The 23,305-nt window shown below is 41.7% G+C and overlaps 1 protein-coding gene across 3 annotated transcripts in view; it reads right to left on the bottom strand.

Moving 5' to 3' along the window:
• The window catches only part of CapaR (Capability receptor), a 531,594-nt gene extending 522,802 nt beyond the window's left edge, over nt 1-8,792 (bottom strand). For all 3 annotated transcript variants that reach the window (XM_065217358.1, XM_065217375.1, XM_065217367.1), the window contains exon 1: nt 7,508-8,792. The gene's annotated coding sequence lies outside the window, so the exon portion shown is untranslated. The remainder of the gene's footprint in view (nt 1-7,507) is intronic.
• Between the last annotated feature and the right edge of the window lie 14,513 nt (nt 8,793-23,305).

Genomic DNA, 23,305 nt, shown 5'->3' with positions numbered 1-23,305 from the left:
ACTCGTGACTTTGACGTGAGAGGTTTTGGGTGTTAACCACTCTGCCGGTCAATAAAGTTGACCTTTTTTTGTTTAGATGCACTCAAAAAACTCAACTTCATAATTAATAAGTGCTCAATAAACGAGGGAGTAGTAGCAGTTTACTCACTGAAGAGCTTATATAACTATGTAACCTAGCAATTGTCATTAGTCTAAAATAAACCTTCGTTCAAGCAACAACCATCAACACCAATTTTATAAAGATTATTTTTTGCCAGGGAAATAAATGGCTATCTGCTTACTGGACCGAGATAAACGCATTTTAACACGAGATTTTTCGACCTAGAACTACGTCTTTGTCGACTATACTGGGGTGCAAATCAAAAATTAGTGAGTGTTAGGGTTTGAACGCTTGTAGCTTTGTCATTTATAGATAAAATTAAAATCCAAACACGCCAATCGATAGGATATTACATTACAAACCTGCTGAAATAAATATTTTTCCAAATTGTTGGTAATTGAACTTTTGAAAATGTACAAATGATAATTTTATCACTGTTTTCATGAAATAAGACTTTTTCCCAAACCCAGTCATCATAATCAAATACCACTTGGTTACACATCATTCTGCTTGAACCTGAAAAGATATAAATCAGCGCTGCTCTCCTGCCTCTGCTTCTCGCTTCGATTCGGTTTGTGCTGTCGCGTTGCGCCGTGGAAGCGTCGCCATCTTCGCGCGTTCTGGCAAGTTTACTGCAACTTGCCAACACGAAACAAATGGTGCGTAAACGTACCAATGATTCAGCAGCGGGCCCTTCAAAGAAGGTGGTCATCCAGCGCAGCGCGTCGCAGGATGACGCCGGAAAAAGGGTATTGCAAGCCAACCAGTTTGCGGTGCTCCCCGAAGAAAATGGCGATGGTGACGTCGTTCCCATCGCTGCAAGAGAGCGGATTCCCCCGCTTTTCACGCTGGAGAAGGATGTTGCCAAGCTGCGTGCCGAACTGGCAAAACACAAGCTGCTGCCTCGCTTCAAGCTTTGCAGCATCGGCACCAAAATCATGTGCTCCAGCCTGGAGGAGTACAATCAAACAGGATGTTTCCTAAAGGAAAACAACGTTGACTTCTTCACGCACGATCTGCCATCGAGCAAGCCACTGAAGCTGGTATTGCGTGGATTACCGTCGTTCGAGGCGGCTGTGGTTAAATCCGAGCTCGAGCGGCTTGGGCTCAAACCTGAGGCGGTGTTCCCAATAAACCGGCGTTCCAACCACAACACCAGCTTCCGTGACCAGTTGTTCCTGGTGCACTTCACGAAGGGATCCACAAGTCTAGCGGCTCTGAGATCGAAAATCCGGGACCTGTTTCAGGTCATCATCAGTTGTGAGCATTACAAATCCCAACATCGTGATGTTACGCAGTGTATGAACTGCCTCTCCTACGGCCATGGCACCAAAAACTGCCATATGAAGACTATCTGCGGCAAGTGTGCTGGAACTCACTCGACTGCGTCCTGTGAGCAAGATGATGACATCGAGCCAACGTGTGTCAACTGCGGTGGTAACCACCAAGCCTCCAATCGCGGATGTCCCAAGCGAGTGGAGTTCATCAATATCCGTCGGAAGGCTACGATCAATAATCAGCCCGGTCGCCTCCTGCACGCACGGAAGTCCAGTACCCAGCTCTCCAGCCCCGTCGACATGTTCCGAACTTAGAACCACTTCCGCTCAACAACCAACAAGTCAAGCATGTGAGTATTCCTAACAATCGAACAGTTCAGCATCGTCTCGCTGCTGCTGCTGCCCAGCCAATGCCAGGTCCCTCCACCGCCCCTGGTTTATCATACGCTGGTGCTGTCTCAGGTGAGCCTGTCGACGATTCTCCGTTCACCTCGGAGGAACTTGTGACGCTCGTGGCCGAGGTCATCATCATCTTGCGCACCTGCAAGACTCGATCTGAACAGCTTCATGCTGCCCTGTCCCTTGTCACTAAGTATGGACCGTGAAGCCATCAAGATCGTAAATTGGAACGCTTGCTCCTTGAAGAGCAAAAACATCGAGTTTGTTGAGTTTCTCAATGAACGAAACATCGACATTGTCATCATAACTGAAACCCACCTGAAGCCTGAAACAAACGTCTACCTTCCCGATTTCCGGCTCGTGAGGCTAGATCGAACCAACTCTGGAGGAGGAGGAGTGGCTATTGCAATAAGGAGAAACATCTGCTGTCGACTGATGCTCAACTTTCAGCTGAAGATCATCGAAGCCGTAGGGGTGGAAGTTTCTACTCCTATCGGCCCCATCACCATCGTCGCGGCTTACTGCCCCAAACAAGTTAACATCAGGGACGGATCGGCAGCAGATCTGCGACGAGATATTATCAAGCTAACACGACGACGGGAAAACTTTATCATCGCTGGCGACCTGAACGCCAAACATCAAGCTTGGGGCAACAATCGGCGCAATCAAAACGGCACCATCCTGAACAACGACCTGCAGGAAGCGCAGTACAACATCTTGAGTCCGGAAACTCCCAACCGGTTGAGTCGGTCCGGTGTTCACGCTACCATCGATATCTTCATCAGCAACATGGGCAACAACATCGCTCAACCTATCACCTATCAGGAACTCAGCTCGGACCACTACCCGGTGGTGACTGAGGTGGGATCCTCCGTAAATCGATTTGAAGCTTTCCGGCGCAACTATCATCGTGTTGACTGGGGTCAGTTCCAACATTGCGTCGACACCGCTGTAGACTACGATGTCCAACCGGAATCGTCCGAAGATGTTGACCGGTGTCTGCGCTCCATCGATCAAGCAATTTCCCGGGCCAGGGAGCTACATGTGCCAGTATCCAGACAGGTGAGTAACACTCTGAACCTTGACAGGCCTACTAAAGACCTCATTAGACTCCGCAACACGATCCGTAGGCAGTACCAGCGTACTGGGCTGCCTAATCTGAAGACCAATTGCAACCGTTTGAGCAAAATCATCCAAGCCAGGATGGTGGATCTCAGAAATATCGATTTTGCAAACAAGATTCGCTCTCTCCCAGATTGTGCTAAGCCATTCTGGAAAATGGCAAAGATTTTGAAAAATAAGCCGAGGCCCATTCCTCCCCTTTCCTCTCCTAACCAAAATTCGGACCCATCTTTACTAATAACCCCATTTGAAAAGGGCAATGCTCTTGGACAACACTTTGTAAATTCACATAACCTTGGCCACGCCATGGTGAGTCCCCACGAGCCTGCAGTATCACAGGCAATGGCTAGTGTCGCTGCCACCCCCGTAGTTGTTCCTGATGAAAGTAGAATATCGGCTGATGAGGTAATAGCAGCGATTAAATCAACAAAGAACATGAAGGCCGCTGGTGTCGATGGAGTGGTCAACCTCGAGCTGAAAAACTTGAGTGTTGACTTCTTCAAGCACCTTGCAGTGGTCTTCAACAAGTGTTTAATGCTTGGCTACTTCCCTGCATGCTGGAAGTTAGCCAAAGTTATTCCAATTCACAAACCTGGCAAAGACCCTACCAGTGCCAAAAGCTATCGCCCCATCAGCCTCTTGTCCTCCATCTCGAAGCTATTCGAAAAATTGATACTCAGCCGTCTGCTGGTGTTTTCAAATGATAATAACATCTTTCTCAAAGAGCAATTCGGGTTTAGGAAAGGCCACTCTACCATCCACCAACTCGCACGGGTTACTAACATCATCAAGCGGAACAAATCCGTTTCCAATACATCTGCCATGGCATTGTTGGACGTCGAGAAGGCGTTCGACAATGTCTGGCATGATGGTCTAGTGTACAAGCTGCATCGATACAACTTTCCGAACTACCTCGTGAAGATCATCAAAAACTACTTGTCGGGCAGATCATTCCAGGTCTACTTGAACAATGTCTCCTCTGAACGTTGATGCAGGGGTCCCTCAAGGTAGCCTGCTTGGGCCTATCCTATTCAACATTTTCACGTCAGACGTTCCTCCCCTGCCGGGTGGTGGTATCCTGTCAATGTTCGCAGATGACACCTCCATCATCTATAAGGGTCGAGTGATCCGTGCTCTGGCGAGTAAACTACAATCAGGCCTGGATGTTTTGTCCGACTATTTTAAGAGCTGGAAGATCTGTATCAATGCAGCTAAAACACAAACTATTCTGTTTCCACATTCGTATTCACCTCGGCTTGTTCCGCCTGCTAACGTCAAGATCCATCTTGATAGCACTCCCATTGAATGGTCGAGTGAAGTAGTCTACCTTGGTCTCACCCTCGATAGCAAATTGCTATTCCGATCCCATGTGGACAAGACATCCACCAAGTGTAACATCTTGATCAGGTCGCTCTACCCTCTGATAAACAGAAAGTCCACCCTGTCCCTCAAAAACAAGCTTACTGTCCACAAGCAAATCATTCTGCCAGCTATTGAGTATGGTATGTCAATCTGGGAGAGGTGTGCTAAGTGCCACCACTTAATCCTTCAGAGGATCCAAAACAAGATCCTTAGAATGATCCTTAACAGTCCACCGCGAACTCGTAATTCTGAGAATTCAAATTTCAAATTTTCAATTTCAAACCAAAACAATCCCACAAAGGGTATCCTGTAAATTAGCGCTAAACGCAATCATCACATTAGAATAACCAATTAACTTGAACAAAGATGAAGAGCCAAAGGCTAACCAATTGAAATGTTAAATCAAATGTTGAAACATAAAAACCCAGAAAATAAACGTAAATTTTACTACTTACTACCTGCCTCTGCTCATAACCGCTTCGGACGGCGTAGCACTAGGTCCTGCAGCAAGCAGGACTAAGTCAGCGGCTAAAGGTGGAACACGGCGTGTCCACCACAATGAGGAATGAGACTTGAAAAAACGTGCATGTAAAACCTCCTCCCCTTTAACAACCTCTCCCCATCCCCCCTTAACATAACCCGAAAAAGACATGAACTGTGACGATCATTTTTTTTGCGGGAAATATATTTTAAGCAAACCACAATTATGTATAAACAATTATATTTTTACATGCAGAGCCAACATTTTCAACAAATAATTGCTTAACAGGAGACATACACTCGATGAATTACCAACAACTGACTGTAAAACATACCTGGTACCTCTATATATGCAATTATATTAACATCCAAAGTCCATTATTTTTTTACATAGGGTAGAGCGCTACTTCACCGTGATCGCCCATTTCCGTTCTATCGATCAGAAAAGATCAATAATATCAATGATTTCACTGTACACAAATCAAAAATAGTTACGTTAGTTCATTAGCTACAACATAAATCCTGTTAGAGCGCATTGTATGAATATGTACGATCATTGTTCTCAAAACAAAAGAAGCGCTCCTAGCGAATCCCCTTTTTCTACGTTTATCCGTAGGACGAAGAAAATCTAATGGCGTTTCAATGCATTAGGACGGAATTGAAACTCGTAGAACGAATTTAGAATCAAGAAGCAGTATTAGGTTTTAAACAACATCTCAACAATTTGTGACTCTTTATCAAATCCAACGGTACGTATGGAGAGGTGAATAAATTTAGAAGTCATCTTTGACAAAAATATTCCATTTTTTATTTAAACTCGTTCAGAAAAGAGAGGTAAAGCGTGGGTTGTGCTTAGTAGGAAGGAAATTAGATCAAAAACCCTATTCTGAACAAAAGAAACTTTTTGCTCCACCCCATTCATAAAAAAACGGCGGGAAATCCTATCAGTTTCGGTTGCACATCGTTCTGCTTGAACCTGAAAAGATATAAAACAGCGCTGTTGTCGTGCTTTAGCTCATTGTCGCTTCGGACGGCGTGGCACTTGGTCCTGCACCAAGCAGGACCAAGTCATTGGCTAAAGGTGGATCACGGCGTGACCACAATGAGGAATGCGACACAATTAGGAATGAGGAAAAGCAATGTATGTAAACACCTTCCTCCTTCACAACAACCTCTCCCCCCCCCCCCCCCCCTCAACAATAACCCGAAAAAGACATGGACTTTGACGATCACTTTTTTTCCGGGAAATAAATTTTAAACAAACCACAATTATAGTAAAAACAGAAGTTTTTCCCCTAATTTCTTCCCACACCAAAACTTTCAAATTTGAGAAAAAAAAATTGCTTGAAAGACATATTCGACGATATAATGTATAATTACAGACAACTGACTGTAAAACATATCTGGTACCTCTATATATGAAATTATATTAACATTCAAAGTCCATCCTTTTTTCCATATTCTGCACAAAAGAAACGTTCTGCCCCGCCCCTATTCATAATAAAATGGCGGGAAATCCTGTCAGTTGCGGGGCTTAGATAGTATGCTTTGTGCAGAATATGTAAAAAGGATGGACTTCGGATGTATTTTTTTTGCAAAATATGTAAAAAAGGAGGGACGTCGGATGTTAACCTAAATGCATATATCATGCATCATAGATAGAGATAGGTAGATAGGTTCTACGTCATACTGCGGTCTAGGACACAACCCTTTAATTTTTTTTTTAATTTTTTTTAAAGGATTTTGAGTAATTCATTGAAAACGAGCAAATAACCTACACTGACAATACAATCTGGCTTATACAACATAATCGTTCGTTTGATTGTTGTTTTCTGCACCTTTTATGATACTACAAAGGGCGACAAAAATTTCGTTAAAAAAAAACTCATTGTCTTTCTGTGTATCGTTGCATTTACGCAGACATTTCGTAAAATCGCCCTTTTAATTGTCCATTCCACAAATGATTTAAACTAACAATTTAAACTATAATTTAGTCCTCGACATTAGTGATGAGAAGAAAAAAAAAGCATACTAATTCCAGCGGGTCCTGACGAATCAATTAACTTTGGAGGCAACCAGCCTCCATTCAATGATTCTCCCGCATCAGATTAAAGTCCGTCCCTTATTGTAATCCCATCTCCAACATCAACTTGGTGGTTTCATCTTCATGGCCACCAGCATTCACATCAACAAAAAATATGAGCAGGATGACAACAGCAGCTACAGAAACCTTTTCAGCACACAAAACTCCGCACATCACCGCCATCAGTAACAGGAGCAACTCAAATTTAAACAGGCACCTAAGAAGACAAGCTGAGCAGCAATCTGCAGGTTCGTACGACATTCAGTTCGTGTATTGTTCGTATAAGACGTATTATTAGCATTTTGCCAGATGACAGGCAATGCGGATGTTTCGTACAATTTAAGTAATAAGCGAACCCAACGCGTATCAATATATTGACACGAATGGGAATTATTAACAATAATATTGATGATGTTGATGATGATGACAATACGATTATTGTCAATAAAGGGTCACCGACATTAGATCCGGATATGACGCGTTTTGGAAAGTGACAGCTAAATCCTGTCAAATGTGTGTCAACGCCACGCAAACGAATCCTTTAAAAGTAATTGTATTGGGTTCATTTTCTTATGGTCAATTTCAAAAGTCTTTTCAATCAACCTCGGAGGTTTTATGACTTAATCGCAAGTCATTCATTTAATAGTGCCGAACATTATGAACTAAATAAATTGAATATCTCACCTCGTCTACTGAAGAATTCCGTCGATTCGCCGAACAGTGTCTAAAATTCCGCACTCAGCTCAATTACACAGTACATTACCACCATTTAATCAAACAATTTTCGCTCAATTAACTTAATTTCGTTAGCCACCACAGTTGACACATCTCGCCTTCCGCCAGTTGCATCGGTTTATATCAACCGTTAATGGATCCACAGCACGACCGCGGTATGTCACAACCATCAATTGCCACACAATCCGGGGAACATTTAATGACAGCGTTCACTTCAAACGGCCAGAAAATATCACTTCCACACGGCACGATGTTGCTGATGATGGGTGGCACCAGATTAGAATCTGCAACTGATCTTGAGATGAACTTGACAACGACGACGACGATGATGATGGAGATAAGATAAAACGTTAAAGACTTTCCATCACGCGGGTTCGGTCTCCGTTCATCCAAAGGGAGCCAAACTGAATGGTTCCGGCACTTGAAGCTGAAATCAATACCCATATGCCGAAAATTAATCAACAAGTGGAAAGCATCCTTTCACATTTGATTGCTTTTAATCTCTTCGCTTTCGAGCGCGTCTTCACCGTTTCACATATTACTCCGTCCCACACTTATGTTTTCCCAGATTAAATCACTTCTTTTCAGCACTCACGTTTCCTCAATCCATTATGCTCATTTTCCGCGTGCCTCTGTCATACGGATACTGCCAGGCACATTGCTCCCACCATGAACGGAAGTAGCTACGCCATACGACCCCATAAATCCATCCGCCCACCGTGACCACTCCAGCCAAATTCGTTATCAACACGACAATTCCGGTGAGGATCTTAACGAATACGCGATTTCGGTAATCCAACCCACCGCTCGAAAGCCTCTCCCAACAGTGTCGTCAGTTCTCAGAATTCAAAGGCACTCCGCAGCCGGATTACTGTTCAATTATCAGCTCGGGATCTACGATTTATCCTTTGCATATATCCTACAATCACCCCCGACGACGGTTGTGTAGATACGGAACGGAAAGCACCGGAGACTGCAGACCAAACCGAACCGACCGGTTCAAGCATTCGATGATAACTGAGCTGCCAGAAGTGATCTTGGAATTATTCTTTCACCCGTGCGGGGGACGCTTTGCACCCCGCCAGCCCTCCAGCATTACTCCACTTCCGTCCAGGCAGGATTGAGGATAGGAATGCTGATAAAATGTAGATATATGTACAACGACGGCAGCTGCTGCTCTGCCGGCATCAACACCAACAACAACGACGATAGAATAGGTATGGTAGGTACTCACTGGGATATCACGGATATCACGTCGCCAGCTGTTGATAATATGGGCACTGCGAGCATGAGAGCTGAGTAGACAAGAGAGGTTGGATTCTCTACCGATTGGCCGAAGGTAACTCACTGGAAGCAGGGCCCGCGAAGCCGGTTTGTTTACTATATTACCATGCCGGGTAAAACCACGTGTTGCTTTGTTGCACTTACTAGCGTGGCACGGTATCTGCCACTACTGGAAGTACGGAGGTGATGTTGAATCATGGGTGTTGGAGCGAATTTATTTTGGCCAGAATAAGACAATTACAAGGGATCGAAATTAATTAAATCGTTTGTTGATGTACCAGTCACTGGAATACGTTTCTATAGTGGTGCACAGCTGTATACTTGTGATGGGCCATATTGCTAGTTTATACGCAATGAGCTGGATTACCGAGGTGAAGCAATCACTCACACAACCACTGTACGATACACGCAAGTACACGCAAGTAGTGACGTCACTACTTGCGTTTACGTTGATTTTTTGGTTTACTAATACAACCCTATTTCACGATCTGCGCCACCTCTCTCTGTACCTCATTGGTTTATACGTACAGTTCCTGCCATACTCAGTGTAGTAGCGAGGGGGTGGTGACAACGACCAAGGGTGACAACCCAAGTAACATTTTAAGTTTTATGAAATACTACAAAGCAACTATAAAACAACATTCATAAAACCCTGGTCAAGGCTATTTTGTCATTAATGCATCCACCAAAACCTCATTAAGACTAGAATATGTCTAGTTGGCCCACCCTGGAGAAGGTTCTGAAGGGTGTATTCTAGAAACTCGTCAAGATTGATTTACTGCAAAAGGTTGTATGACGTACGCATTCAGAACCATTTGAAAGCTACAATAAAAGCTATTTAGCAACAATAAAAACCCTTTTCGAGCCATTTCCCCTAGCCGCATGCTGAATCCACTAGGAAAGCATCAATCAAGATAGAAAAGGATTTATGAATCCGATCTTATCAAAATAATTAAAATAGAAACTGATGGTATAAAAATATTGTTGAATATCCAAATTTATTACAATAGTTCTCATTAAGTGACCTAGTTTTAAGTGCCATATTCAATTTTATGTGAAATGTACGTGAAAACATCGAAAAAATTAAGTCCACCCTCGTAAAACGTCGATTTGACCAATTATTTAACATTGAAAAAAAAAATATATTCTTCAAATCGAGCTTGGCCGACATTTTTTTAAATGATTTTCGTATTTAAATGTTTGCTCATTGCTAAATTTACCAAAACATAGTTATATCCAAGGCAACATAGATTGAAAATCAAAGATTGTAAAAAAATAAGCAAACTAATTGTAACATGGCGGTGGCATAAAAGTTGATTTTCATGGGTCATTTGTGAAAAAGTTGTTTTGCTTTCAAGAATTCCTTAACAAATTAATAAGGTTTAAAAATGGCTTTTATGAAGAAAACTTGCAGGCTGAATTGTATTTATCTAAACCCATTTTGCTTGATCCTACACCATTCAGATTAATGGCAGCATTTATGGAGGCAAAGTTGCCTGCAGAAAGTTAAACGTCAAAGTTTGTTTATCTTTCGAGAGTTGCGCTGTGAGATCCAGGATTCTTCCAGGTGGTTTTCTCCCGATGGATTGTGAGCAGTTACTCAGATAGTTTGCGATACTGTTTTACAACATTTCGCATTTCGAACAGTTGGAAGCGCAATCGTTCCCGAAAAAGATCCCCTTCTTCCGGATGGTTACAGAAGTGCACCATCCAATGATGCAGAGATGTACGGTTGAATAAAATTTTCGAAGAGTCTTTCGCCGAATAAAATCGCTGCTTTGGATCGGAAACAAGCTGATCTCCGCTAACTAACAGTTTCAGTGGTTTTTTTTTTTTTTTTAATTACTTTATTTGTACAGGCTCAATCGAATAAACTTTACAGAGCCGAGTTATCCTTTGCGTTATACATTATTACTGTCTTAAATTTAAAGTTAAAGGAACTAGACCGAGTACTCGCGGTTGTCTCGAGGTTAGTGGAGATTTACAATTTTTTGGATGGGAAAAGGGAAGAAGGAGGTTTGAAATGTGGTTTACGATACAACTATTTAATTAATCCTAAAGCATGAAATTATTTCTATTCATCTTGAAAACAAACATTGAAAAAAAAAACCCACACGTACAAAATACAAACTAAACACAAGGTTAATCAAACTTACAATCTAAGGTTAATATCCTTAAAGTAAACATATATGAGTTTCATAAACTCCAGATCGCGTCTAGCCAAAATATCCCGAACTGGAACATTAGGTTGTCTACCTCGAGCCCGAAGGGAATCATAAAAATGTGATCTGACTCCACGATACTCCGCACAAGACCAAAGGATGTGATCAGCGTCCTGGTAACCTTGTCCACATTCACAGAGATTGCTGTCTCCCAACCCCACACGGAACAAGTGAGCGTTTAGACAATAGTGATTGGACATGAGACGAGACATCACGCGTATGAAGTCTCGACTCAAGTCCAACCCTTTGAACCATGCAAACTTCGACACCTTAGGGATAATTGAATGTAGCCATCGTCCCAAGCTCCCTTCACTCCATTGATGTTGCCAGCTAACGAGCGACTGCTGACGATAAATAGAGAAAAATTCACTATAGGCGATCTGTCGATCATAAATGTCGCCTTCCATAGCGCCCACCTTCGCAAGTGAATCCGCCTTCTCATTGCCCAAAATTGAGCAATGCGAAGGGACCCACGCGAAGGTGATGATGAAAGAGCGCACGGATAAAGTACTAAGCAGTTCTCGTATTTTCTGGAGAAAATACGAGAAGTGCTTTACCGGCCTAATGGAACGGATAGCCTCGACAGAACTGAGACTATCCGTAAAAATAAAGTAGTGGTCTGGAAGAAGTGAAGCAATAGTTTCCAAAGTGTAGTGAATTGCTGCCAGTTCAGCCACATACACAGAACAAGGAGCTTCAAGTTTTCGAGAGGCGCTATGAAATTCATTAAATACACCAAAACCAGCGGACTCCTCTATTAGAGATCCATCTGTGAAAAACGTTCTTGCAGAATCAACATGGCCAAACTTTGCAGCGTATAATGACGGAGCAATCATAGGACGATGATGCTCTGGAATTCCGCGGATTTCCTGCGTCATAGATAAATCAAAATTCACTGAATTGCCGAAATCGGAGAAGATTACACGATTGGGAATATTTCTTGAAGGGCTGACATCCTGTGTTAAATATAGGTAGTACAAAGTCATAAAACATGTTTGAGGATTTAGCTCCAGAAGCTTCTCAAAATTTGCAATCACCAGTGGGTTCATTACTTCGCAACGGGTGAGGAGCCTCAGAGATAACTCTGAAAAACGGACGGATAGTGGCAACATGCCCGCCAGCACTTCGAGACTCATCGTATGAGTCGAGTGCATGCATCCTAACGCGATACGAAGACAACGATACTGGATCCGTTCCAGCTTGATCATGTGCGTTTTAGCTGCCGACTGGAAACAAAAACTACCATATTCTAGAACCGATAAAATCGTTGTCCGGTACAACGTCAGAAGATCTTGTGGATGGGCTCCCCACCACGTTCCGGTAATTGATCGAAGGAAATTGATCCTTAGTTGGCATTTTCGTCTCAGATACTCAATGTGGGATCTCCAGGTGCATTTGGAATCGAACCAGACCCCAAGATATTTGAAGGACATAGAATGAGTGATCGGTTTACCCAAAAGTTGAAGCTTTGGTTGTGCTGGGCTATGCTTCCTAGAAAAAACGACCAACTCAGTTTTCTCCGTGGAGAATTCGATACCTAGCTGAATAGCCCAAGTAGACAAATTGTCCAAGGTATCCTGTAAGAGTCCTTGCAGGTCAACCTCTTTTGGCCCTGTGATAGAAACTACGCCATCATCTGCAAGTTGTCTCAACGTGCAATTGTCACTAAGACAATTGTCAATTTCTCTAACGTAGAAATTGTACAAAAGGGGGCTTAAACATGAGCCTTGGGGGAGACCCATGTAGCTAAATCGAAAAGCTGTAGAGTTTCCATGAGAAAAGCTCATATGTTTTTCTGACAGCAAATTGTACAAAAAATTATTCATTAATGGAGACAATCCACAAGCGTGGAGTTTCTCTGAAAGAACTTCAACGGATACTGAATCAAAAGCCCCCTTGATATCCAAGAACACAGAAGCCATTTGCTCTTTCTTAGCAAAAGCCAACTGAATTTCCGAGGAAAGCAACGCGAGACAGTCGTTCGTTCCCTTACCCCTACGGAAACCAAATTGAGTATCTGAAAGAAGAGCGGTTCCACGAACAAGTGGGAAATTTTTCCAGTTTTTATTTTTTGTATTTTTTGATTTGCATGAAACCTTGCATACAAGTTTTTGGGGAAGAAAAACGCCGTTTTTCATACTTCGTTCGCCATTTTGAATCTAGCCTTACTTATGAGAAGGGCCTATGAAAAATGCACATGATATCTTCAAAAAATTGTATCTCGGAAACGGTTTGTCCGATTGGTTTGGTGTCTTGGGCGAAGTTTTAGACAATTGTTGGTGTTATATGGAGAAAATATGCACGGTAAAAAAAAAAGTTTGGTATTTGTGTTTTGAACTAAAATATAAATTTTCCCTTTAAAGTGACATGTCAATAATTTTTTTATTATCTTTATGTTATAGCTGACTGAAAATGCTATCTAGTGCACAGTAAGTTGTTCTGGAGAAAAATAGGTTACGATGAAAAAAATTGTTTTTTAAAAAAATACGATTTTTAAAAAAGCTATTAAGAAAAGTCAAAAAAGTTTGTCACCCTAATTTTATGAAAGTACATCAAATTTGCAAACAAAAAGTACTTCGGTAACATTTTTCTAAGATGCACCGTTTAGAAGATATTACTGATTTAATATTGTTTTTTTTTTTATACTTTTTCGGATGTACTCCGTGTTTTTCCAGTTTCAAAAGTATTTTTTTCGGAAATATTGGAAAATTTTGAGATAAAATGACACTGACAGCTTAAAGATTCGAGTGAAATTCTCTGCCTTAAAAGTATTTTGAAAAACAAGTTACAAAATCCCACTATCAGGAACAATGATTTATTCAAATGATTTTTGGTGCGTTGTGCTGAAAACGTGCTAACAAGTATTAGATACAGGTAATCAGATACCAGTTAGCTGTACTACGTACAGTTGGTGATTGTAAACATGGTCTTTGTTGGAACTAGTCCACCATGGCCACGCTGGCCATAACGAGGCTAGCTCCGTCGTTGACCGTTCCTTAATAATAAATAAAAAGAACGCAGTAGTCACCTTCCATCAAACTAGAGGGCTGCCGACTGATACCTCAATCAACAACCGCCGCACTCTTTATTCATTCCAGGTATATACAATTTACAATCTTCTTCAATAACAATATACCTACGCCAGCAAATCTACCTCGCTCCAACTCTCCAAACTCGTACCTGAAGGTTCGACGATACCTGAGCGTTCAACTCTACCTATCTTCCAACAGTCTTTACCCAGCATTCTATGATTTCTACCCGTGAGCTGTATAATAATGTCTGACTCGGTTCTGAATTCATCCAGTATCTACTAGGGAAAACCAAACAGTAAATGCAGAAAGGTTGCTAGTAGCATAGTGATTATAGTAATTTCAGCTCATAATCCTGTGTTTTTGAACGAGATCCAGTGTTGTTTGATAACATAATAATTGTAAAGGAAAGTGTAACACGTTTTGGTGCAAAGGTAAGTTTTAAATACACATTTTAATTATATGTTTTGTGATATTTTCGTACAAAACTAACAATTGGAAAATATTTTTTATGTTACAGATAACAAAATGAGTAAAATAAGATGTATTCGCCCATTCAAAGACATTCAGTGTTCGAAAGAGCTGCGATATCTCACGGATGGTATCATCCAAAAACTAAAATCAATTGGATTTTCCAAGGTATCCACTCTGAACACCAAGGATTTTCGTGTTTGTTCGTCTTGCCATCTACATATTGATTCAAGAGCTCACCTCACCCAAAACGAGGAACAAAGCGTAGCCGGCGGCTCAAGGATGCCAACTGTTCAGACCATACCTGATGTACCTGATTCGCAAAGCTATGAAAGTTTGGTCACGATACCATCAGAGTCAACGCTAAGCACAATTAAATCAAATGAAGACTTCACGATGCCTGTAGACGTCGAAATATTCAACCGAGGAATAGCAGCTATTCGTGTTTCGCCTATAGATTTAGGTAAGGTTAAAAATGTTCACTATCCTGAAAAAAAGTGCGCTGAAATCGTCGAAGGTGTACGAAGAAATCTTTTTAAATTAGACGCTAAAACAGAAAAAGCAAACGAGTTTGATGAAGTCATAGAAAATATGAAAATTAAATTTTTAAATTCAGCCACAAGGCAAGAAAAACTATCAATTTTATCATTGTTGCCAAAATCATGGTCAGTACAAAAAATTGTAGACGAATTTAAAACCAGTAGAAATATGGCATCAGATGCAAGAAAGGAAAGAGATAATGTATTTGTCTGTGGCGATGTTCGGCAATAGAGAGAAAATATGCACAGTATAAACACATCCAGTTTAAATGGATTAAACTGTTAGGCGATATGCAAGAGTTGAATGCACATTTTCAGCACAACGCACCAAAAATCACTTGAAGAAATCATTGTTCCTGATAGTGGGATTTTGTAACTTGTTTTTCAAAATACTTTTAAGGCAGAGAATTTCACTCGAATCTTTAAGCTGTCAGTGTCATTTTAACTCAAAATTTTCCAATCTTTCTGAAAAAAATACTTTTGAAACTGCAAAAACACGGAGTACATCCGAAAAGGGCCAAAACTTATTAAGTTATCAAAAAAACAATATTAAATCAGTAATATCTTCTAAACGGTGCATCTTAGAAAAATGTTACCGAAGTACTTTTTGTTTGCAAATTTGATGTACTTTCATAAAATTAGGGTGACAAACTTTTTTGACTTTTCTTAATAGCTTTTTTGAAAATTGTATTTTTTTAAAAAACAATTTTTTTCATCGTAACCTATTTTTCTCCAGAACAACTTACTGTGCACTAGATAGCATTTTCAGTCAGCTATAACATAAGGATAATAAAAAAATTATTGACATGTCACTTTAAAGGGAAAATTTATATTTTAGTTCAAAACACAAATACCAAACTTTTTTTTTACCGTGCATATTTTCTCCATATAACACCAACAATTGTCTAAAACTTCGCCCAAGACACCAAACCAATCGGACAAACCGTTTCCGAGATACAATTTTTTGAAGATATCATGTGCATTTTTCATAGGCCCTTCTCATAAGTAAGGCTAGATTCAAAATGGCGAACCAAGTATGCAAAACGGCGTTTTTCTTCCCCAAAAACTTGTATGCAAGGTTTCATGCAAATCAAAAAAGATGAAAATTACTCGTTGCTTTAATGATATGGAACCGCTCAGAAGGTGGTTCGTCTCAACCCATTTGTCGAGGCGGAAAAGGATCATTTTCTCCATCAATTTCCGAATACACGACAGCATCGCGATGGGCCGATACGAATTGTGATCCGACGCGGGTTTATCAGGCTTTTTAATGGCTATCACCCTCACTCGTCTCCAATCGTCGGGAACAATATTGAGCTCCAAGAACTGATTGTACAAGTTCAACATGCGCCTCTTAGCGACGTCTGGGAGGTTTTTCAGCAAGTTGAACTTGATTCTATCAGATCCCGGGGCAGAATTGCCACACGAAAGGAGAGCGAGTGAAAGTTCGACCATTGAAAAAGGCTGACTGATTTCGTCTACCGAATTCGCGGTTTCGCGAGGAATTAACTGCGACGGCACGGAATCCGGACACACTTTTCGCGCGAATTTAAGAATCCATTGATCCGAGCATTCCTCGCTTTCGTTAATAGTAGACCGGTTACGCATTCTTCGCGCCGTACTCCAAAGCGTATTCATAGACGTTTCGCGCGACAATCCGTCTACAAACTGCCGCCAGTAACCCCGTTTTTTGGCCTTGATGAGGCTCTTGAGTTCGCGTTCAAGAGATGTGTATGCGTCGAAATGCTCGCGTGTTCCGCGTTTCCGAAAAAGTTTAAACGCGTCGGACTTTTTACGGTAAACCTCCGTGCATTGTTGATCCCACCAGAGCGATGGTGTTTTCTTACGAATAGACGATCGCGGCACCGGTCGTGTTTGAGCTTGAAGTACGCTGTCGATGATGAGATTAGAGAGGAAATTATATTCCTCCAACGGCGGAAGCTCTTCCACTGACGATACTGTATCGTCTATCGTGGATTGGAACTTAGTCCAATCGATTTTTTTTTGTTTATTAATTTATTTGATAAGGCTCAACCGAATTAACTTTACAGAGCCGAGGATTCTTGGTCACTATACAATACATTTTAAAACTATAGTCAAAAGATACAACACAATAAACACTTTATCTTCCGCTATCCAAAAAGCCTCCTCCATCAGAACTGGAGCCGCTTCCAGTGGTTTCATTGTATGGCAAATTGTTGTACGCCAACGAGGGTCAGAGCGCGTACATTGCATCAATGAACGCAAAACGTGGTCAGCACTCACACACTCATCACGAAACGGTTGCTTTTCAAAGTCGACGGCGCATCGACCGAAAGAACTGCTGATGAAGAACAATGAGGAGGACCACACAATGGTTGCTGCCGAGAAAACAGACGATCGCGTAGCACACATCGAGAGTGGCCTGCTTTTGTCGACAGCCGAGTGAACACTGAGTCCAATCGATGTTACGGGTTAGATCATACGCGACGTTAACGGATTCTGACGAGTTGAACCCACTGGCAATCGAAATTTTGATCGGCAGATGATCACTACCGTGCGGATCCTGGATTACATGCCAAGTGCAATCCAACGATAGTGAATTGGAGCAAAAGGTGAGGTCTAATCTGCTACCATTCGAGGATGGACCAGCCAAACGTGTTACTTCTCCATTGTTAAGTATTGTCATGTTGAAGTTGTCGCAGAGATCATAAATCAAAGTAGAACGGTTATCATCGTACAGCTCCCCCCAGCCTGTACCGTGGGAGTTAAAATCTCCCATGATCAACCATGGAGCGGGAAGTACCGCACATATGTCGAAAAGTTGTTTGCGATTAACAGAGACTCTAGGAGCAATATATACAGAAGCAATACAAAGGCTCTTACCTTTAATGGTAGCCTGACATGCGACAACTTCAATACCGGGGAATTCGGGAAGATTCACTCTATAGAAGGAATGGCACTTTTTGATCCCCAAAAGTACCCCTCCTCCACGTGAATCCTCACGATCCAATCGAATAATGTTAAAATCAAAAAAAGGGAGATCAATTTCTGAAGAGAGCCATGTTTCACAGAGGGCAAATGCATCGCAATTATTGTTATGGACTAAATACTTGAACGAATCTAATTTCGGAATAAGACTTCGACAATTCCACTGTAGAACAGTGATCAAATCCCCGACCTCGTTTGGAAAATTATCCATCGAAGGAGATGATAGCTGCAAGAAGGGGCCATTTTGAAGTCAGTTGCTTCAAGAAGGATTTCACAGTCGGAAGCAATGTGAGGACAATGCTTTTCAGAGGATCAGAAATGTTGAGGTATTTGAGAATACCGTCCACAATGTCATCAAATGAGAACAGCCCAGATGAAGAAGGGGTTTCTGTTCTTAAAATTGGGGCATCAGGGGTTTTGGATGTCCCCGGAAGAGGTGGAAAATCCTGGGTATAATCAGTTCTGCGGAATCCAGGAGGAGTAGAAGTCTCCTTTTTTCCACCACTCCTTGAGATGGGCAAGCTGATTTGGGGTTCTTGATCTGCAACTTTCCGCGAACGGATGCGTTTTCGTTTCCGGGCAGAACCTTCCGGAAAACTGAAAGAAACTCCTTCCTCAGCCAAGTCAGAGCCAGACTCGTCATCTGACAAAAGAGCGAAGGGATTTGTTTCGTTGGTCGATGGCTTGGCTGTCTTAAGCATTTCTGCAAAAGACCGCCTGGAACGTTCCTTAAGGGAGCGTTTCATTTTGTCCCCGAGCTATTTGTACGCCGGGCACGACGAGAGAGCATGAGGAGGAGTTCCGTTGCAGTACACGCATTTTGGTGCAGTAGCTGCGCAGGCGCCATCCTCATGCTTCTCCCCGCATGTGGAGCAGCGTGCCTTGTTGCCGCAGTGGGAGGCCGTATGTCCCAACCGCTTACAATTCTGGCAGTTCATGACCCGAGGTACAAACAACCGCACAGGAAGACGAAGTTTTCCCAGCTCGATGTATTGAGGAAGGGCAGATCCAGAAAAGGTCACCCGAAACGAGTCTGTGGGGGTAAAACTCTTTTTACCCTCGCTGAGCGATACTGACTTCATTCTATGAACGGCCAGTATCTTTACCGGAGGAAGCAAGGGGTTCTTGAATCGGCCAACCGCTTGCTTCTCCAGTATCTCGGGGTTCAGGCTCGCCTCAGTGACCACGCCTTCGATCTCCACATCAGAGGCTGGAATGTACACCCTATATTCCAGTGTGAAAAACTGGGAAACAGCAATTTCATTGGCCTGTTTCAGGTTAGCGACGGTCACACGAAGTTTGTTGTGCCTAACCTTCGTTATTTCGGTCACGGCAGAGAATCGCTTTGTCAGATCATCAGATATCTGAACAACATTCAAGGGTTTGTTTTTGGGCTGAAAATAGACAACCCATGGGCCAGTCGAGTCATTCGGGTAGGCCCGCAATCTGGAGCTTTTCTCAGCCTGCCCATTGTCAGACTGAGACGACGAACCATGGATGACATCATCATTTTTCTGAGATGAATGGTCATCCATGTCGTCTTCTGACAAAACATCCATTTTGTTCAACTAGTGGGAGCGCAAAACGCTCTCCCACTGAACGCACAGAAAACACTACAAACACAGAAATACAAAATGAAAATTTAACTAATGGAGGAGGAAAAGAAACAAGAAAAAAAAACAAAAACTTATCTGATAATCCTATACTACTACCACCGAGCGTTATATGTGTAGGCGTTTACACAGATGGCTGGGAAACGACGCGCAGCGTGGATGACCTTCGCTGTGGTGCACTTGATCGAGGCTCGGTACTCAGCGCACACAAGCGCACGATGATTGATGAACGATGTAGATGTAGAAACGGGTGCTCACACTCGATGATGATGATACGTAAGCGGGTATGCGTGAGCGCGTATGCGTGACCACGCAACGATGATGACCAAATTGGTTTGCGAATTACCAATAGCACGGATTAATCGTTCCGAAAATGACACTTTCTACTACAAAAAAACTCACTTTTCGATCAATTTACCGGGAACTATGCCAGGAGTCACTTAGTGAGAAAAAAACTGATAATTTATATCAAGCGAATACCGAGAAAACTTCCAAAACAACGGAGCGCGAAACAAGTCGACCGTACTTCTTGCTAGGACGCAGTGAGGTCAGTTTCAGTGGTTTGCTGTCGGTTGTTATTTCGATTGTCATCGCATGATCTGGAGAAGGCTGGTATGTTTTTCAACTTGAGACAATGTTTTATGAGTTCGAGGGCCGGGCTCACTTTACTCTTCTCCGACAGATGGTAAGTTGTTGGTGGTGTGCTGGTTCTTCTAAAGAAGTTAATTTATCTGAAATTGACTTGATTTTTTCATCCTACTTCGTCTATCCTTCGAGATTTCCATGTGATAAATTTGGCATTTATTAACTATGAGGATCCATCTTTTAAGCTCAATTTGTAAACAAAGTAATTGGGGAGTTAATGATGCTTTTTAAAAAGGCTAAAAAGCAACAATAAATACTTTTTTCTCTAATGCAAAACTTAATAGTTTTATGGTTGCTTTTATAATGATAGAACACGTTTATAAAGTATTTTATAATGACATTAATAAACAATTGCTAATGACGTTTATGCTTGAATTATAGAACAGTTTTAAGGAGGGATTGATAACTGTTTTAAATTTATTTTTAAAACAAGACAGTTTTTGACTTTCTTGCCAGACTATAAAAGGTTTTTAAAACAGCAAAACTGAATTACTAAGCAGGAATGTTTTACACTTTAAAATGCTATATTTAAACTAAGTGGATTGTTCATTGCCGTTATAAAACCATCATAAATCAGAGCATATGCTAAATGGTTACTGAATTGCTACTTGGGAAGCTAAAGGATCGAATTTAAAGAAGTTCTATTTGGCGACTTTCCACAAAATTAATGACAGGGAAAATGGCTCTAATGTTGGGCTATGGATTTAAGATTGGGCCCATCGCTAAAAATCAGCTATTTAACAATTTTATCTAGATGAACGCATCATTGCACACTGGACCAGGAACCGAAATTAGCAAGACAAAACCTCTAGCGCATTGGGTTTGCATTATATTCAAATGGTGTCTTTGGAAAAGTTTCTCGGTTTAACATGCGCCTTCATCCAGTAAGGGAAATTAGTTCCAATTTTCTCCGCATAGATGGTGCTGCGATACTATCTTTCTTATTTCACATGATAGAGGTTTTATGTCTACGGCAAAGTTGAAGAACTTTAAAAATTATTTTAAAAAAGCCGGAGAACTCAAAGTTCTAGGTTTTCAAATAACAAAGATATCAGAGTTGGTTGAAAATGCTAACATGAAGCTTTAGTGTGATAATTTATTAGCGAATAGTGAAAATTACCATGATTTTCATAATCCGGTTTCTCGAAAAGTAGCAAGTATTACCAAAAAGTCATTTAATTTCTGCAATGTACCATTTATCATCAATCAAAGGTGAAAGTTTGCCGGACATATAATTTTATGTATTTGAGATATCTGAATTCATAGACTACAATGTTTATTCAAGCAACGTTCGCCAACGCACGGCTTGCTGGCTGCACGCGATGGAAACGATGGAATATGTACTGCTTATGTACTACTAATGTATGCACAAAGCTTCTTCATGTTCATGTTCATTCTCGAATATGTGTGCGTGTGACAAAAGTCGATGATGATAGTTGATAGAGCAGTGCACGGAACCTAACCTCACTTTTTGGTTCCAATAATTATGTCTCTGAGGAAAAGAGATGGCAACGAATGGGAGCCAAAACAAACCACCCAAAACTGTCAAAATTTATGTGTGAGAGAAGAGTGCAGCAAATCTTCGCCCACTGATCTAATGTTGAAATGAGAATATACATGTACCTACTACTTACTGATTGACGAAAGGCTATGAAGAATCCGTCTCTTGCATGGCTTTTTTGTGACAGGATGATTCACCTAAAGTGCGGGTGCAGTTTCGAACGCCTTTGAATACGGTTGTGTTTTAAGATTGTTCTCTGTTTTGTGCGTGCGTTCGCTCTCATATTTTTCGGCTGCAATTGCCGGATTATCGCTGGCGCTCTGCCTCCCGGACGTGATTCAACATGTTTGCAAGCATCAGAAGAGATGTCGCGATCTGCGTTGTTTGATTTTCTCCCGGACCAGAAATTAGTGGCATCGCGAGTGATAATTTTTAATTTCAGTTTATTTACGCGCTGCAAGGTGCGTGAAAGAGCTCGGCACAATCGGTGTTGATGTTGGCTCGCTTGTAACTTTTTTTTGTTGTGTTTTCGAAAGAAATTGATCGAAATTGTATTAAAAGTGCTTCTGAACGTGTTTCGCAGTTGGGTGTGGTGAAATTCGTGAATTCGCGGTTTATGTTCAGTGAAAATTCCGTGTCACAAAATTGCTCACCGAATTTCCTTGTTTTGCCGTTCGACGACGACGGGTTTGCGAGAGAAAAATTAGCATCGGGAATTTGCTCCCGGATGTATTGATTTGGTGAGTACGTTCCAGTTGAAGATTGTTCTTATACATATCTCCATTGCATTTTCGAGGGGACGTTCGGAGAGCTTTGAGATTAAGGCGTTGTTGCATTTGCGGGCAGATGAGTTGGTCGCTGGTAAGGGCCAGTAAGTGCTGCCAGCAGATGAATCAAGAGGTATTCGAAACAAAATTGATAAGAAATGTCCATTCAAATCGATTTAATACAGTTGAACAAATTTCAAAACTATATACCTACGTGCCAGATTTGGAAAAAAATATTTTTTGAATCTGGAAGTGTGTTTATGATACCATTATCCATTTGATAAAGGTAGAGTGAACATGCGGGTCACTGGAGCTGCAATAGAGCTAACACCTTCTAACTCCTGGACTAAACCAGCTTTAATTTAAGGGTAATAAAAAGCAGTTTTCTTCCATAATAACACTGCCGGATAGTGGGGGTTAGATTGTACACACACACACACACACACACACATACACACACACACACACACACACACACGCACACACATACACACACACACACACACAATTTGGAGGTAACTCAAATAAACCTCAATCATTGCGACATTGCTCAGCAACTGTTGTGGCAGTCGACAACAGAAACAAAGTGCGACGTTGCAATCATTGCGGAACCGTATCGAGTCCCTCCCGATAACGGTAACTGGGTTGCGGATAGAGCTGGGATGGCAGCTATACAAGTTATGGGCAGATACCCCATTCAAGAAGT

This window comes from Ochlerotatus camptorhynchus, unplaced genomic scaffold, assembly GCF_037179485.1.
Source record: "Ochlerotatus camptorhynchus isolate MF236.1 unplaced genomic scaffold, CSIRO-AGI_Acam_v1.1 ptg000007l, whole genome shotgun sequence".
Taxonomy (NCBI): domain Eukaryota; kingdom Metazoa; phylum Arthropoda; class Insecta; order Diptera; family Culicidae; genus Ochlerotatus; species Ochlerotatus camptorhynchus.
The sequence above is the reverse complement of the archived record's forward strand: the minus strand, read 5'-3'. Positions and strand labels throughout refer to the sequence as shown.